Genomic DNA, 17,320 nt, shown 5'->3' with positions numbered 1-17,320 from the left:
ATTCAAAAACAATATAATACAGAATTTTTTTCGTATAGACATTAAATTTAAATTTATGATGACGAAAATTCAATACTCCTGCAGCTAAAGATTCGGACTAATATACGCCCATTCAATAATTCTTTAATTAGGTAAATTTATTTTAAATATATACTTTTTTAGGTTGACTGGTTTATGCTCAATCCATTATCTATGTTAACTTTTGACTTATATAAATATATATTTACCCCAATTTATAATTGTTTTAATTAAGGACAAAATTTACTAACGTAAATCATGGGCATAGATTGATTTTTAACTTTTAAATTTAATCTATTTTTGTTAACATAAAAGAATATGTTTGTCATATCAAATAATTTTGTTACCTAACGTAAGCCTATATGGAAAAGTTTACCTAACTAATTTCAACTTTAAATAGCATATATATGTAAACTGTTTGCCCTTGCTTTATATTCTTTAATAAACAAAGTGTTCCACAAAGCTTTTCTTTACACAGAGTGTTCCACAAAGCTCTTCTCTACCGGGTGTGATATTTTATCATAGTACTACACCAAAGTTCGTCATTCAAGTAACTAATTCATTACTCTTTTATTTTTATTTAGTAAATGTTATATTTCATAATAAATACTTTATACATTAAATAAGTTAGGCATTCATGTTGGTTGTTCTACCGTTGGTATTGCCACCGCAACTGCTCCTCTTGATTCCGATTGTAATCTTGGTTGCTCTTATTTTCTTGGCTTTTACACCAATCAAGGGCACACCATAGACCATTATAACACTACGTTATGCTTCAAAAACAACTATATTCAGTTGTCGTATATATGCATATAATTATTTGTTAGGCATTTAGAGTTGTGATAACTTTTCATCGTTGTAAGTGGTTAATGATGTGAGTCTATTCGGACGAATAATCCTATAAATATATGCAATTTCACATAACAAATTTAATATGTTACAAGACAAATTAGAATTTTATTATATTTTTTCTAATTGATACATGTTAATAATAATATTCTATTTCTTTTCTTTGATCATATATCTGATATCTAAAAATAAAAGTTATAAAACAAACACGCATTCCTACATATCTCGTGTGCGTAGTGTTTTTGCACAAATAACACTCTAGACCTAAATTAGAAGAGGAAATATTTAAGTCCTCATGTCACTAAAATACCCATATGTTACCTATATAAAAAAAGGCTTTTTTATTGATTTTATGCTTCCGTATGATTGCATGCATATGCTATAACAAAACAAAGATTAATTAACAATAATATGAATTAAATAAATACCTTTTTAGTGGCATTTATTAACCAATACCATCTAAACTGTTAAAAATATAGTACTAATAAATCTTTTTTCGATTTTATAACTTTTAAGGTTTTGTATTCTAATTAAGCTCAATCGTGTAATACAAACGGTGGAATCCCATCACCTCTAAATATGAAGTCTTTGACTGCATACTGTTGACTTTAATTATATTTGCACCTTATAGATATACAAGGACATGGCTAAAAGGAAAACCCCTCAAATTTCATCTTCCTCTAAAGCGTCACACACCGGCGATTCTTCAAATGGTAAGATTTCCATTTTGTATTATATAACCCTTACAACAACTTTTTATCTTTTTTTTCTTTTCTTTTGTAGAGGACATGCAAAGAACTACTTTATCTGACATTTCTAATGGTAAATAAATTTATTTGTTACTTATGTTAAACTTAACTCATCATCTAATAATATGTTTATTTTATTTTTTTTATTTTTTACAGCTTATGTAAACAACGTTCGTTATGCAAATGCTTCAGAGGCGGTAAAATTCAGGAAAGTAGATCTACATATCAATAAATCCAATATTGTTCAACTAAATAATTCCTTGCTCCCACTGCTATAAGTTTCAATCCGTCTAAACTGGGAATGTGTTTAGTTTTTAGCATCGATTTTTTTTAAGTCATTTATACACATTTTACCTTTAAAAGAATATACAATCTGTCCTTAACTACAATAGATTTAAAACACAAATACAAGTTTAATTTTTAATATATATATATATACATATATATATATAACATAATTATTATAGTTTCGTATTAGATATAAAACTTTTGTACTTTGTAATATCTACAAACTATTTTCCTTGTCTTTACGTCATTAGCATGAATTTCAAGTTTTCAACTGTAAATGCTCAATGAAATTGTATATGTAATTTTAAAACACGAAGTCATATTACAAAAACATTTTAATTTATCGATATTATAAAATTAATAGATAACATTAAATAGTTGTTTTTTACTTTGTAAATCTATTTCTTATACTTCTATTTGCACTCTATTATACAAGGAAATGTCTAAAAGCAACACCCCTGAAAGTGCATCATCCTCTAAAGCGCCTGTCAACGGTCATGCTTCAAATTGTAAGTTTTCAATTTGTATTATATTACGTTCATTTTTGTAATTCAGAAAATTTAAATTTGTCCGTGTAGAACAACATTTCTACAATTATTTTCTTTATGTAGGGGACATGCAAAGAACCGCTATATCTTCAGCCGACGTTCGTAAGTTAAATGCTTCAGAGGCCAGGAAATCAAGAAAGCTACTTCTAGATAGCAGGAGATCTAATATTGCTCCTAACACCCAAAAGTCTAATAAACCTTTTTCGTCATCAATAAATTCTACATCAATTACACAGGGCAAAGAAAATGTGACACCAAATACAATGATTACAAATCAAAGCAGTTTGCAAACTTTTCATGAAAATACAAAGAATCCAACTTCATTAGGTGATATCAATAGTGGTAAGATACCCGTTTACTGGTTATTTTTCATAATTTAAACATAAACGATAATATCAATTATTATCAACTTGCTCATGTTACCATATTTTAAATCTTAATTTTTTTCCCCAGGGGCATCTACTTCCAAAAACAACAGGTCTACCTCATTATGTGATACTCGTCGAGTTTATATTTCTTCACCTATCATGGCATCCAGCAATTGTGCATCTACTTCTTTAACAAAGTTATCATCAGGAAAGCGTAAACTAATAAGTAACTCGCGGATTACAAATCCTATACCTATGCTTGACTTGACGTCAGATGAAGAAGTTGATGTCGAAGTTTTGGTTAAAGACCCATTCAAAGGAATCTCAACAGGTACTTATAATACAACAATTCCAATTAATAATGCACATACATTTTTTGACCACCAGTTAGTTTAACAGATTACTTGGATCATGGTGATCAGAATCTTATATGTGAATTATGCCATGCAAAATTGTGGAAAAATGAGGGTGGAATAGGAAAAAAAAAGAAGGAAAAACAACTTATTTCCTATGTTGTGGTTACGGTAAGGTAGAGCTACCTGAATTTAAAGATGCTCCGCCAGCTTACAAAGATCTATTTAGCAATGTTGGTCCTAAAAGCAAGTTTTTCTTAAAGAACATTAGACGCTACAATTCTATGTTCGCGTTTACATCAATGGGCGGAAAGGTTGATTCCTCCATTAATAGAGGTAACGCTCCATTCGTGTTTAGGATTAGCGGTCAGAATTATCATTCTATTGGAAGTCTTTTGCCAGAGAATGGATCAAAACCAAAGTTTTCGCAACTATACATATATGACACGGAAAATGAAGTCTCAAATAGACAATGCTTATTTAGGTATGTATTAACTCAATTAATTCACTATTTTTACACATTTGACCTTATGTCATTTTTTTTAAATAATGACAAACGAATATTCTTATTCCTACCAGTCAATCAAAAAAATAATCTACAAGAGGTTCCAACTTGCTAGATCTTGAGATAATAAAGGATCTACAGCGTATGTTAGATTCTCATAATGAGCTGGTGAAATCTTATAGGATGGCAAGAGATCGTTTTCAAGAAAATCCTCATGCTAACCTTAAGTTGCGTCTTATTGGAAGAAGACAACAAGATGGAAGAACATACAACTTGCCGAGTTCTTCTGAAGTTGCTGCGCTGATTGTTGGTGATATTGGTAATATTGAGCCTCGAGACATTATTGTTGAAACTAAAACGGGAAGTCTAAAGCATATAAGTGAATTGCATCCTTCATACGTTCCTCTTCAATATCCACTTTTCTATATTTACGGTGATGATTGTTACAGGGTTGACATCCCTCATAGAGATTTTAGAAGCTTACAAAAAAGTAAACGGCCAAACTGCACCATGAGAGAATTTTTTGCGTACATAATTCAAGATAGGCCAAATATTTTCTCATTGCCTCTGAATGGAAGAAGACTTTTTCAACAACAGTTAGTTGATATATACACAATGATTGAAACCGAAAGACTCAACTACATACGTAAAAAACAAAAGGTTCTTAGATGTGAGTCATATGAGAATATTCATAACTTAAAAAATACCAAAAACCAAGACATGGCCCGCGTTGGTCAACGTGTGATATTACCTTCATCTTTTACCGGAGGTTCTTGGTACATGATGCAAAACTACCTAGATGCCATGGATATTTGTAGGTGGTATGGATATCCAGATTTTTTCATAACTATAACATGCAATCCTAAATGGCCTGAAGTTAAAAGATTCCTGAATAGTACCACCATTAATCCTGAAGACAGGCCTGACATCATGTGTAGATTATTTAAAGTTAAGCTTGATGCAATAATCAAAGACTTAAAAAAAGACGAAGTTCTGGGAAAGGTTCAAGCAGGTGATTTACTTTATTATTTACTTAATATAATAGTATTTGTTAAACATAGTCTTCTTTTTAGCAACTTCCAATTTATATCGAACATTAATAATATTCATTTTTTATGTAGTTGTTTATACCGTAGAGTTTCAAAAGCGTGGGTTGCCTCATGCCCATATATGTTTATTCATGCATGCTGATCACAAGCTTCCTACTGTTGATCATATTGACCCGTTTATTTCGGCCGAGATTCCAGACAAGAAGGAAGATCATGAATTATATTCCCTTGTGAGTGAATTCATGATGCATGGTCCTTGTGGTTATGATAACATGAACTGTTCATGCATGATTAATAGAAGGTGTTCTAAAAAGTTCCCTAAAAAGTTTACACCTCACAATTCTATTGATTCAAATGGTTATCCTATATACAGAAGAAGAGATTCTGGATGCACAGTTAAAAAGTCTGTTGTGGACTTAGACAACAGAAGTGTCGTGCCATATAATTAAACGCTTCTGAAAAGATATCCAAGCACATATTAACGTTGAGTGGTGTAATCAGGCTGCATCCATAAAGTATTTATTCAAATACATTAAGAAAGGTCCTGACAGGGCTACAGTTGCTGTTGTAGACGCTGACAATCAAGATGATCAAGATAAAGCAAGAGATGAAATTAGAGAATATTATGATTGTCGATACCTTTCTGCGTGTGAAGCAGCATGGAGGATATTTGCATTTGAAGTACATTACAACTCGCCTTCAGTAATTAGGCTTCCTTTCCATCTCCCTGGTCAACAACAGGTTACGTACGGGCCCGATGATGATATTGATGATATCCTTAACAAACCATCAGTTTCTTCATCAATGTTTTCAGCTTGGATGTTGTGTAACCAAATTAATGACGAAGCACGAAACCTTACTTATGTTGAATTTCCTACTAAGTTTGTTTGGAAACTTGAACAACGAAAGTGGGAACGACGAAAGCAGGGTTTTTCAATTGGAAGAATTCATCAAGTTTCTCCGTCTCTCGGTGAGGCGTATTTCTTGAGAATTCTTCTAAACAAAGTCAAAGGACCAAAATCTTTTGATGATATTCGAATGGTAGATGGCCAGACATATCCTACATTTAGAGATGCTTGCTATGCACGTGGACTACTCGATGATGACATGGAATATATTGAAGCAATTAAGGAGGCGAGTGCATCCGGTTCTAGTTATTATCTTCGTGCTTTATTTGGATCAATGTTATTGTCCAGCTCTCTTTCTAGACCTGATTTTGTGTGGGAAAAAACATGGGAATATCTATCAGATGGCATTATTTACACACAACAAAGAATATTGAATATTCCAGGTACTCCAATTCGTTATTCAGTACTAAAATATATGAACCATATTATACTTTCAAATGAAGATTAATTATAAATTTTCAATTTTTACCATCCTTAATGAATTTGGTTTTTCGTTTTTATGTTTTGTTCATATACGTACTTCATATAATATTGTTTATATTTTATTAATACAATTTTGCAGGTTTATCACTTCCAGAAACTCAAATTAAGAACTTAACTTTGTGTGAGATTGAGAAGTACCTACTTCGAAATAACTCAAGCCTACGTAGATTTCAAACTATGCCGTATCCTGATCACGATTCTATAGCTTCTTCAAACAATCGTTTAATTGTTGACGAACTCTCTTATGACACAATCACTTTACAAAATGAGTCTCACAGCCTTATAAGTTCATTAACAGATGAACAACGAAAAGTGTTTGACGAAATCATGAACGCAGTTGAAGCTATCAAAGGAGGTGTATTTTTTCTTTACGGCTATGGTGGAACAGGAAAGACATTTTTGTGGAAGACATTATCTGTGGCAATACGATCTAAAGGTCAAATTGTATTGAATGTTGCTTCAAGTGGTATTGCATCATTGCTGTTGTCAGGAGGTAGAACAGCACACTCCAGATTTCATATTCCTATAAATCTTAACGAGGACTCAACTTGCAGCATAAAACCAGGAAGTGATGATGCGCATTTACTAAAGGAAACAAAATTGATTATATGGGATGAATCCCCAATGATACATAAACATGCATTTGAAGCTCTTGATAGAACAATGACGGACGTATTAACTCCTAATACTTCTATCAATTCGGGAATCCCATTTGGAGGTAAAGTTATTGTTTTTGGTGGTGATTTTAGGCAAGTTCTTCCTGTTATTACAAACGGAAGCAGGCAACAGATTGTGAATGCATCTTTATGTTCTTCCTATATTTGGGGTAAATGCAAACTTCTTAGGTTAACAAAAAACATGCGGTTAACCATCGGAGCTCAAGCATCTGATATTAAGCAGACAAACTAGTTTGCTAAATGGCTGTTGGATATAGGCGAGGGAAATGTCGGTGGTTCAAATGATGGTGAAGCAACAATAGACATACCTCATGATCTTTTGATCAATGACTCGTATGATCCGATTCAAAGTTTAATTGATTTTGTTTATCCTTCAATTCTACAAAATATCAAAAATATTGAATTCTTTCGTGAAAGAGCAATACTTGCACCTACCAATGAAGATGTCCAAGACATTAATGATCGATTGATCTCACTTTTTCCCAGAGATGAAAAGGAGTACCTTAGCTCAGATAGTATCTGTCCAACAGAAGACTTCGTTGATCCGTTGCAAGCAAATTTATACTCGCCCGACGTGTTAAACGGTCTTAAAATTTCCGGATTGCCAAATCATAGATTGGTCTTAAAGGTGGGTGTTCCTGTTATGTTACTCCGAAACATTGACCATCAAATTGGTTTGTGTAATGGTACTAGGCTGCGAGTCATATCTCTTAAAAAACATGTCGTAGTAGCTGAAATAATATCTGGAGGTAATATTGGTACTCGCACATATATTCACAGAGTAAATATGATACCTACAGATAACAAGATTCCTTTCAAGTTTCAGAGAAGACAATTTCCAATTTCAGTATGTTTTGCAATGACGATTAACAAAAGCTAAGGACAGTCACTATCAAAAGTTGGTTTGTATTTAAAGCATCCGGTTTTCAGCCATGGACAGTTGTATGTGGCACTATCAAGAGTGAAGAGTAGAGACGGAGTCAAATTATTAATATTCGACGCAGATGGCAAACTTACAAATAAGACATCTAATGTTGTTTACAAAGAGATATTTCGAGATTTGTAATTTATGTTTCACTTTGTCAAATTTGATTGTAACTTACTTTCTTCCTTAGTTTCAACAATTTATCAGTTTTTGTGTCTTTTTTCACTTTACATGAATAAATCTATCATTTATGTTACCATTTATATTGTGTCCAACCATATAATATTTAAGATTAATGTGTTAGTAAATTAAACATATGCTTCTACCTTTAATATTTAATACCACATTGTTTCTTCAAATATTTCAAATGTTTTTAGAATTATAAAATAAAATTTCTTAAACCCGTGTTCTACACGGGCAACTAACCTAGTATATATATATATATATATATGTTTACATGTATTTGCTTGTTCAATTGTTATATGAATGATTGACTATGTGTTTATATATTGTATTGCTGACTTTATCCTCATCCTTCTTAGTATGATCATACGCTTTATTGTAGTAGTTTTACTTTTCTCATATTGAAGGACTTTAATTGTTATATATTACATTAAATGTTGTATTTACCGCATCCTCCTAGAATTGTGTATTTTGTCATATTATATATTATTTTTGTGATTTGCTCACGTATATATTTAACAATTCTATTATTTTTACGCATGTTATATGTGCATATATGTGATTATTTTTACGCACGTTACATGTGCATATATGTGATGATTGAAGTTTGAACAACTTAGTTTTTCCCTTTAGGTTATTAAATAATTGTGACGTTTTGGATAAGTTATTTGATTTTATTTTGAACGATGTTGAGTTGGAACTATTGAAATAAATTAATAAATACCGTCACTTTCTAATTAGTGTCTTGAGCTTACAAACAATCAACTTTAGTCCACTGTTGGTCAGGTTATGACATGTATTCTATGAATTCATGTGAAGTGATTTTAGAAAAACTTAAATATTCATCATATTTATCATGTGGATTAGAGGTTGTAAGCTGACGAACCATCGATGTGCATTTCTATAATGTTGTGAAATAATTTTAACCTCCCCCCCCCCCTCGTAAACTTGTCTTGAAACCATTCAAAACTGGCTTCAACATCCCTATAATTTTTTTTAAGAGTTAATGACCATTTTCGTCCCTGTGGTTTGCTACTTACGACACTTCAGTCCAAAAGTTGAAATTTTGTCAATTTAGTCCTCATAGTTTTAAATATTAGCCAATTACGTCTCATCCGTCTAACGGCATCCAGCTATGCCGTTAGTTTGAGGGTATTTTTGTCTTTCTCTTTTTTATTTTGAGTTAATGGTCATTTTAGTCCCTGTGGTTTGATACATTTGCCACTTCAGTCCAAAGTTTGAAAATTTGTCATTTTAATGTTCAGTTTAATTCAGCTTTTTTTTCTATAACCGTGAAGAGCATAATCCAAGCCCAAAACCATCGAGCAACCTCCAATAAAGGTATGCATTTACTATGTTGACAATACTAATCATACCGCCTCGTATTTAGTTTCTAGACATTTCCTAAACTCTCATCCATTGTAGAATTCAATGGTAAAGTGGTCAAGGTAATTTCCTGAAACCGAATTGTACATAAAAAACTAAAAATTGTTTCTTTGATTAATGCATAATAGTTGATTTCGACCCAGATTTTCGTTACGATATGTTAATCTCTAGACCCTAACTATTATGCATTCATCAAATAAACGATTTTTAATTTTTTCCGTACAATTCAGTTTCAGGGAATTGCTTTGACCACTTTACCATTGAATTCCATCATGGGGGAGAGTTTAGGAACCGTATGGAAACTAAATACGAGGGGAGAGGGTATGAATACTGTTGTCGACAGGGTAAATGCGGACCTGTTTTGGTTGATGCTCGATGATTTTGGGCTTGGGTTATATGCTCTTCAGGGTTATAGAAAAAAAAACTAAATTAAATTGATAAATTTTCAGACTTTGGACCGAAGTGGCAAAAATATCAAACCACAGGGACGAAAATGACCATTAACTCAAAATAAAAAGAATAAAGACCAAAATACCCTTAAACTAACGGCATAACTGGATGCCGTTAGACGGATGAGACGTAATTGGTTAATATTTAAAACTATGAGGACTAAATTGACAAAATTTCAAACTTTGAACTGAAGTGGCGAAAGTAGCAAACCACAGGGACGAAAATGGCCATTAACTCTTTTTTTAATAATTAATTTGGTAATGAAATCATGCTATGAATTTCTCAACATCGTACTTTAGGTATTCGAGGAAGTAATCATTCATCAGAATTTGCTAAGCCAACTCAGGATCACGTGACAAGTATATTTTCTTGCATCGAGAAGTATCTTCAAATATGTTTGTTGCAGCGGCCACTTTGGACATAAGCTCAATACCACTAGAATCGCCTAAAGGCCCCCCAACATTACTTGACCGACGAAAAACAGTTAATTTGAAGAGAAAATTTGATGTCGGAAAAAGAATGAATAGATTGGTTGACATGATTGTATATAAATGAATGAAAACTGATTAAAATTTTAGAGTTAAAAAGTGGATTGTTTAAATTAATGTGTAATGGTTAAATGATCGGCAAAAAAAAGTCAACTTTCACCACGTAACGGCAACTTCCACAACCTAGAAATCCTATGTAACACCCTGACCAAATTGACAGAACATGCCGGTGCATAACATACAGATCGGATAATAGCTTTAAAGATATTAATTAAAGTGGAAATAATTATTTAATTTATTAACATTAAATTAAGTACACATTTACAATCATTAGATCAAATAAATCATACATTAATCTTTTGAGCAAATATCCTAAGGCCAAACTAAATGTCTTCGATCTTGATTACATCAAATACTTGAACATGTAGCATGTATAAAAATAGAGTTTGTCAACACGAATGTTGGTGATAATACAAACCATTTCTAATGGAATCGAACTAGGTCTAATCAAACCTCACTAGGCTTAACCAATTCGAAGTGAGCCGGGTTTCGAACTAGGGATCTCCTACTCACCAACTCAAGTTTAACCACTCCACTACCACGTTCTTATGTTCACATATTCATCCATATTAATTATATGCTCCCTTCTCTAGCTTCCTTTCCTTCCCTATTTCCTTTTCTTTCTCTTTTTCCATATTTTCTTTTCTTTTTCTTTCTTCTTTCTTTCCTTATTTTCTTACGTGAGCTGTTGCTCCAATTATTATTATCATTATCATTATTATTATTATTACATTTCACTTTTATTTAATATTATTATATTATTATTGTTATACTTTCTATATTTATTTTCAACGTATTACCATTCCCATCATTACACTTATTCAAGATTTAGCTCGTTGATAATAGAGTTCAAACCTTTATTGATTTCAAAGCCCGATTTAGCTAGATCTAGAAATACTGAATGAGTCGAGCATAAATGAACAATCTTTTCATTACGAAACATACCTTGGATCAGTTTCACGAACATAATCAAATCTTGTCGTTTATCTTGCTCGTAGAGATGCTCGAACACCAACAAACACCGGCTCTTCTTCGGAACTTGGTCCCAAATGGTAAAGGGAGTGTTTGTGTGTGTATGTTTTGAGTGTGTGTATGTTTTGACCTTAAGCCCATTAGCTCACTAGCCCATGATTTATTTTAAGCCCAACACTATTAAATCCTACCATCCATTATATCTTTTATTATTTATTTAACGGCAATTAAACAAGCGTAAATAAATAACAATGTTTTGTTTATTTATTATTTGAGAAACGTCGGATGTTACAAGTCTACCCACCTTAAAAGAGGTTTCGTCCCCGAAACCTAACTATTACTTAAACAAATCTGGGTAAAATTTGCAAATTTCTTCTTCAACTTCTTAGGTAGCATCTGATCTCTTACGATGCTTCCATATCACTTTCACCAAGGGGATAACTTTATGACAAAATTGTTTTTCCTTGCAGTCAACTATCTCTACGGGTTGTTCAATGTAGTTAAACTGTTCATCAACCTTGATCTAATGGCACATGAGATGTGTCGTCAGCAAGACACTTTCAGAGCAACATGAAAGGTAGAAACATGAAAGTTTAATCTAGCTTGTAAGTCACTTCACCCACACAATATACGATCTTAAACGGTCTAATATACCTTGGACTCAATTTTCCTCTCTTCCTAAAACGAATAATTCCTTTTCAAGGCGAGACCATGAGCATCACACTATCACCAACATTAAACTTAATCGGTCATCGCCGCTTATCGGCATATGACTTATATCGGTCTTGAGCATCTTTCATTATTGCCTTGATCTGATCAAACCTTGAAGAGGTTTCTTGCACAACTTCTAAACTTCCAATATCATTCTGACCGATCTCTCCCCCAACATACAGGAGTTCTACAACGTCTACCATACAACATCTCAAATGGCGACATACCAATACTCGAGTGATAGCTGTTGTTATAAGAGAATTCTGCCAGATGCAAATGATCATCCCAACTTACTGCAAAGTCAAAACACAAGCACGCAGCATATCCTCAAGGGTTTGGATAGTCATTTCAGACTGGCCATTTATTTGAGAATGATACGTCGTACTGATGTTCAATTTTGTTCCCACAGCTTCATGGAATTTCTTCCAGACTCTTGAAGTAAAGCCAGTATCTCTATCGGACATAATCGATAACTGCACCCCATGTTTAGCCACAACCTCTTTTATGAACACATTCGCTAACATTTCCGATGAGATAGCCTTTCGTATAGATAGAAAGCGAGCACTTTTCGTTAAGTGGTCCACAATCACCCAAATGGTATCATGATGCTTAGCTGTACGAGGTAGCTTTGTTATGAAATCCATGGTGATATGTTCCCATTTCCATTCTGGTATCTCTAATGGCTGCATCATTCCATAAGGTTTCTGGTGTTATGCTTTAACTTGCAAGCAAGTAAAGCACTTACTGACAGAATCTACTACATCATTCTTCATACCCGGCCACCAGTAGTCTCTTTTCAGATCCTGAGACATCTTGGTGAATCCCGGATGCATCGAGTATCTCTAATTGTGAGCGTAATCTAAGATTCGACCTCTAAGATCTCCATGGCGTGGAATCCACATACGGTTAAATCTAGTCTTCGCACCATGAGTGTTACTCATCAGCTCGTCTTGTTATCCAAAAATTCTTTCCTTTTTCATTAGTCCTTCATCTATAAGCACCTTAGATCTGCACCTTAATGATTTCTCTGAATAGATCTGAGTTAATGATCAACTTATAAGACTTCACTGTTGCAATGACTTCTTCATTCTTACGGCTTAGCGCATCAGCGACCACATTAGCCTTACCAGGATAGTATTTGATATCACAGTCGTAGTCCTTTATCAACTCTAAGCATCTCCTTTGTCTCATGTTCAACTCTTTTTTTCTCGAAGAAGTACTTTAAACGCTTATGATCGGTGTAAATAGTACACTTAGTACCATATAGATACTGTCTCCATATCTTGAGAGCATGCACTACTGCTGCTAGCTCTAAGTCATGCGCCGGGTAGGTACTCTCATGAACTTTCAGTTGTCTGGACGCATAAGCTATCACTTTTGCTCGTTGCATTAACACGCAACCTAACCCACGATGCGAGGCATTTGTACAAACAACCAAATCCTCATCACCATCGAGTAGAGCAAGGATTGGAGCTTGCGTGAGTCTTTTCTTCAATTCCTCAAAAGTTTCTTCCTGGAACTTACCACAATTGAATACTAAAGACTTTCGGGTCATACCGGTCAACAGTGCGGCTATCTTGGAGAAGGCTTCAATGAATCTCTTATAATATCCAGCCAACCCTAAGAAGCTACGTATATCACTCGGTTTTTGCGGAGTCTTCCAATTCATTATCGCCTCAATCTTAACTAGGTACACAGTAATCCCTTCAGTATTGATCACGTGACCTAAAAACTGTACCTCACGCAACCAGAATGCGCATTATGAAAACCTAGTATACAGCTTATCTTTCTTCAAGACCTCCAAGACTTCTCTTAGAAGTTCAACAAGGTCAGACTCGCTCTTTGAATAAATCAATATATCGTCAATGAATACGATGATTGATTTGTCTAGCATCGGCCTACATACCCTATTCATCATGTCCATAAATGCTGCTGGAGCATTCGTTTGACCAAACGACATCACAAGGAACTCGTAGTGTCCATACCACGTGCGAAACGTTGTCTTAGGTATGTCTGCCTCTTTCACCTTTAGCTGATGATCGCCTGATCTGAGGTGTATTCGAGAGAACCAACTCACACCTTGTAGTTGATCAAACAACTCATCAAATCGTGGCAACGGATATATGTTCTTCACAGTAAGCTTATTCAACTCACGATTGTCTATACATAGGTATGTCTGCCTCTTTCACCTTTAGCTGATGATCGCCTGATCTGAGGTGTATTCGAGAGAACCAACTCACACCTTGTAGTTGATCAAACAACTCATCAAATCGTGGCAACGGATATATGTTCTTCACAGTAAGCTTATTCAACTCACGATTGTCTATACACATTCTCATACTTATGTCCTTCTTCTTAGCGAACAACACCGGTGTGCCCCAGTGGGAGACACTCGGCCTTATAAAACCTTTGTCAAGGAGTTCATGCAGTTGGGACATATATTCCTTCATTTCGAACGGCGTCAGGCGGTAAGGTGCTTTAGCGACGGGTTATGCTCCTTGTATTAGGTCTATCTGGAATTCTACCTCTCGCACTGGTGGCAACCCCGGAAGGTCCTCAGGTAACACCTCTGGTTAGTCGTGCATAACAGGAACTTCTTTCACTTCTTTTGTTTCAGTCGTAGCTTTGACAACAAACGCCAGGTAGGCACCGCACCCTCGCATTAACAATCCTTTGGCTTTTATCATCGAAATGACATTAAGCCTTGAACTTTCATTATCACCATAAATCGTCACCATACCACCATCCAAGAACTTTAACCTTATCAACCTACTCTTACACACTATCTATGCCTCAAACTCAGATAGCCAATCCATTCCTAAAACAACATCGAACCTGTCACACCCCGACCAAAGGCGGCCGAACATGCCGGGATGCGACGGATTGCCCATAAGCGCATGACACTATTTAAGGCGACAATATTTAGCAAACTCATTTAATTTCACAACATCAAAATGTCACATAACATACATGTTCATAAAATAATCATAACAAAATATAGCAAATCAAATATTGTTCATTTTACTAATATCCTAGAGGTCTTGACAACGTTTTCATCACGATCTCGAATCATCCTAAATGCAAACCTGTAACATTGCATAAAATAAAGTTTATCAACACAAAGGTTGGTGAGCAATTCATTGTTTTGAACAATATGTACAATATGAAATTTCCACAACTTGTATACGAACAATAAATAATAGCAATAATTTGGATAATATGAGATCACTAATAAGAATACATTAGTGACACCGTCTATAAGAGAATACCAAATATATTCGGATTTCATGAGGTCGTTAATAAGAATGCATTAACGGCACCGTGCTATAAGAGAATACCAGATAGCTCACAGATTTATGAATCAACCAACCAAAAGTGGTAAACACATAAGCATATAAGCATGTAAGCATGGAACACCAAATCGAGCATTTATTTAAGTAAAGTATACAATGAAGTTTGTGGTTTAAGACTCAAGTATAAAGCATTTAGTTTGAAAAAGTATGTAATAAAACCCCCAAAACGAAAGATGGAAAACGGGGTATGAAAGTACTCACATTCAAGTAATAAACTTGAAAGGTTGGTAATTTGGAGGTTAACCGGAACGACGAGTTTAACGAGCAAACCCTAGATAAAAGAAAGACTTTGAATTAGAAAGGTTGTCCTGAAAATCTTTAAATAAAATAATTGTTGAGAAATGTAAACAATTAAAGTTCAAGGTTTAAAATGTAACTATTTAAGAAATTATAACAATAGTCCTTTTAAAATATAAGTTTGCTCGAAACCGGGTTAAAGTATCTAGCCTTAATATTTACTCAACCTATGTTAAGTAATAAGGTGGGTAAAAATGCAAGAATGCAAGTCCCTTTAAAATAAGATACAAAAACGGGTTTTAACGAGTGTTCGGGTTGTTGGTTCGGGTCTTGACAAGTGGTCAAACCCAAAGTCAACCTTTCAAAATAATAAATGTTATGAGATAACTCAATAAATCTAATAATACTTAACCAAGTATGTAGTTCTATTGTTTTAGAACTAACAACGCACGTTAAGCAAGTGTTCGGTTTTGTCGGTCCAACTTTGTTATAAGATCAAGTTGGATTCAACATTCCAAGTATTTTAGTAAAACATTTAAAATCAGTTTGTAAAGTATTTTTAAAAAAATATGCAAGTCTGGATAGCTAAAAAACACACTTGTGTGTCTTAAGCAAGTGAAAATCGGTTTAGTTTGGTTTGGTTTCCATCTCACAATAAGTTCATAGATGGTTTCCACAAGCCCAAATATCAAAGAACTTGCAAAATAACGTATAAATGGTGATACATAAAGTTTTACATGTAAAAATTTAACAATAAAGTCTTTAAACGAAAGTTAGGGTTTCGGTTCGGATCTAGTTTCGGGTTAAGACCGAGGTTAGATTCTACAAACCCATAACCATAGAACTGATAAAAATAATTTTAGAAACTTAACTCTAACATAAAGCATGTTTAAACAATTATTTAACAAAAACTAGTCTCTTCAAACCCATAACCATTGAACTTATAAATATGATAAACAAAGTTAAAATGAGCAGAAGTTAAACATGGTTAGTATCCATAAACGAGTTATATAATTATTATATATATGTTGTACCACAAGCTTAAGTAACAAAACAAAAATTAAAGAATGGTTCTTAATATTAAGAAACCTTGAAGAGATGGAGATATAATCTTTGTTTGGGAGAGAAAACAAGTGAATGAGAAAGATTAAAATGAGTGAAATACACTTGTATTTATAGGCCAAGAGTGTAGAGAAAGGCTTGAGAGGGTGACAAGGCTCCACCAATAGAATCTCATGCAAAAATGTCCATTGGTTGTTTTTGAATTAAAGTAAAACCATTAATTAAAATAAAATAATAAAAATACTTAAAGAAATCTGGAAATTAGAGTTGGTAAAAATATTTATGGGATTAATTTTTTGCAACTTTGCTCCTTGAAGTTCGTTTTAGGTCGTTTTGAGCATGGGGTAAGCGTTTTGAACACCGTTAAGGGCCTTAAAAGAAAACAACAAAGTTTGGAACATGATTATTACTTAAAATACACTATTTTATTAATATCAAAGCATCCGGAAAGAAAAATGGGTCGGGTTTACAATATAATTACGAATACAAATCGACCCAAAATTGACGAATGTCACAGTATCCCCTACTTTAGGAAATTTCGTCTCGAAATTAAGATGAAGGCGATGATGCAAACAGGTGTGGATACTTCTCTTTCATTGTTTCTTCTCGTTCCCAAGTGAACTCCGCGCCGTTCCGTGATTCCCATCGAACTTTGACTAATCGAATACGACTACGCTTGGTTTTCTTCTCGTTGCGAT

General features: G+C 33.8%; 1 pseudogene; it reads left to right on the top strand.

The window, feature by feature from the left end:
• Positions 1–1,510: 1,510 nt before the first annotated feature.
• On the top strand, positions 1,511–7,861 carry LOC143628933 (uncharacterized; annotated as a pseudogene).
• The last annotated feature ends 9,459 nt before the right edge of the window (positions 7,862–17,320 follow it).

This window comes from Bidens hawaiensis, unplaced genomic scaffold, assembly GCF_021521415.1.
Source record: "Bidens hawaiensis isolate Kalapana, Puna unplaced genomic scaffold, B.hawaiensis_p1.1 tig00005104_1, whole genome shotgun sequence".
Classification (NCBI taxonomy): domain Eukaryota; kingdom Viridiplantae; phylum Streptophyta; class Magnoliopsida; order Asterales; family Asteraceae; genus Bidens; species Bidens hawaiensis.
The sequence above is the reverse complement of the archived record's forward strand: the minus strand, read 5'-3'. Positions and strand labels throughout refer to the sequence as shown.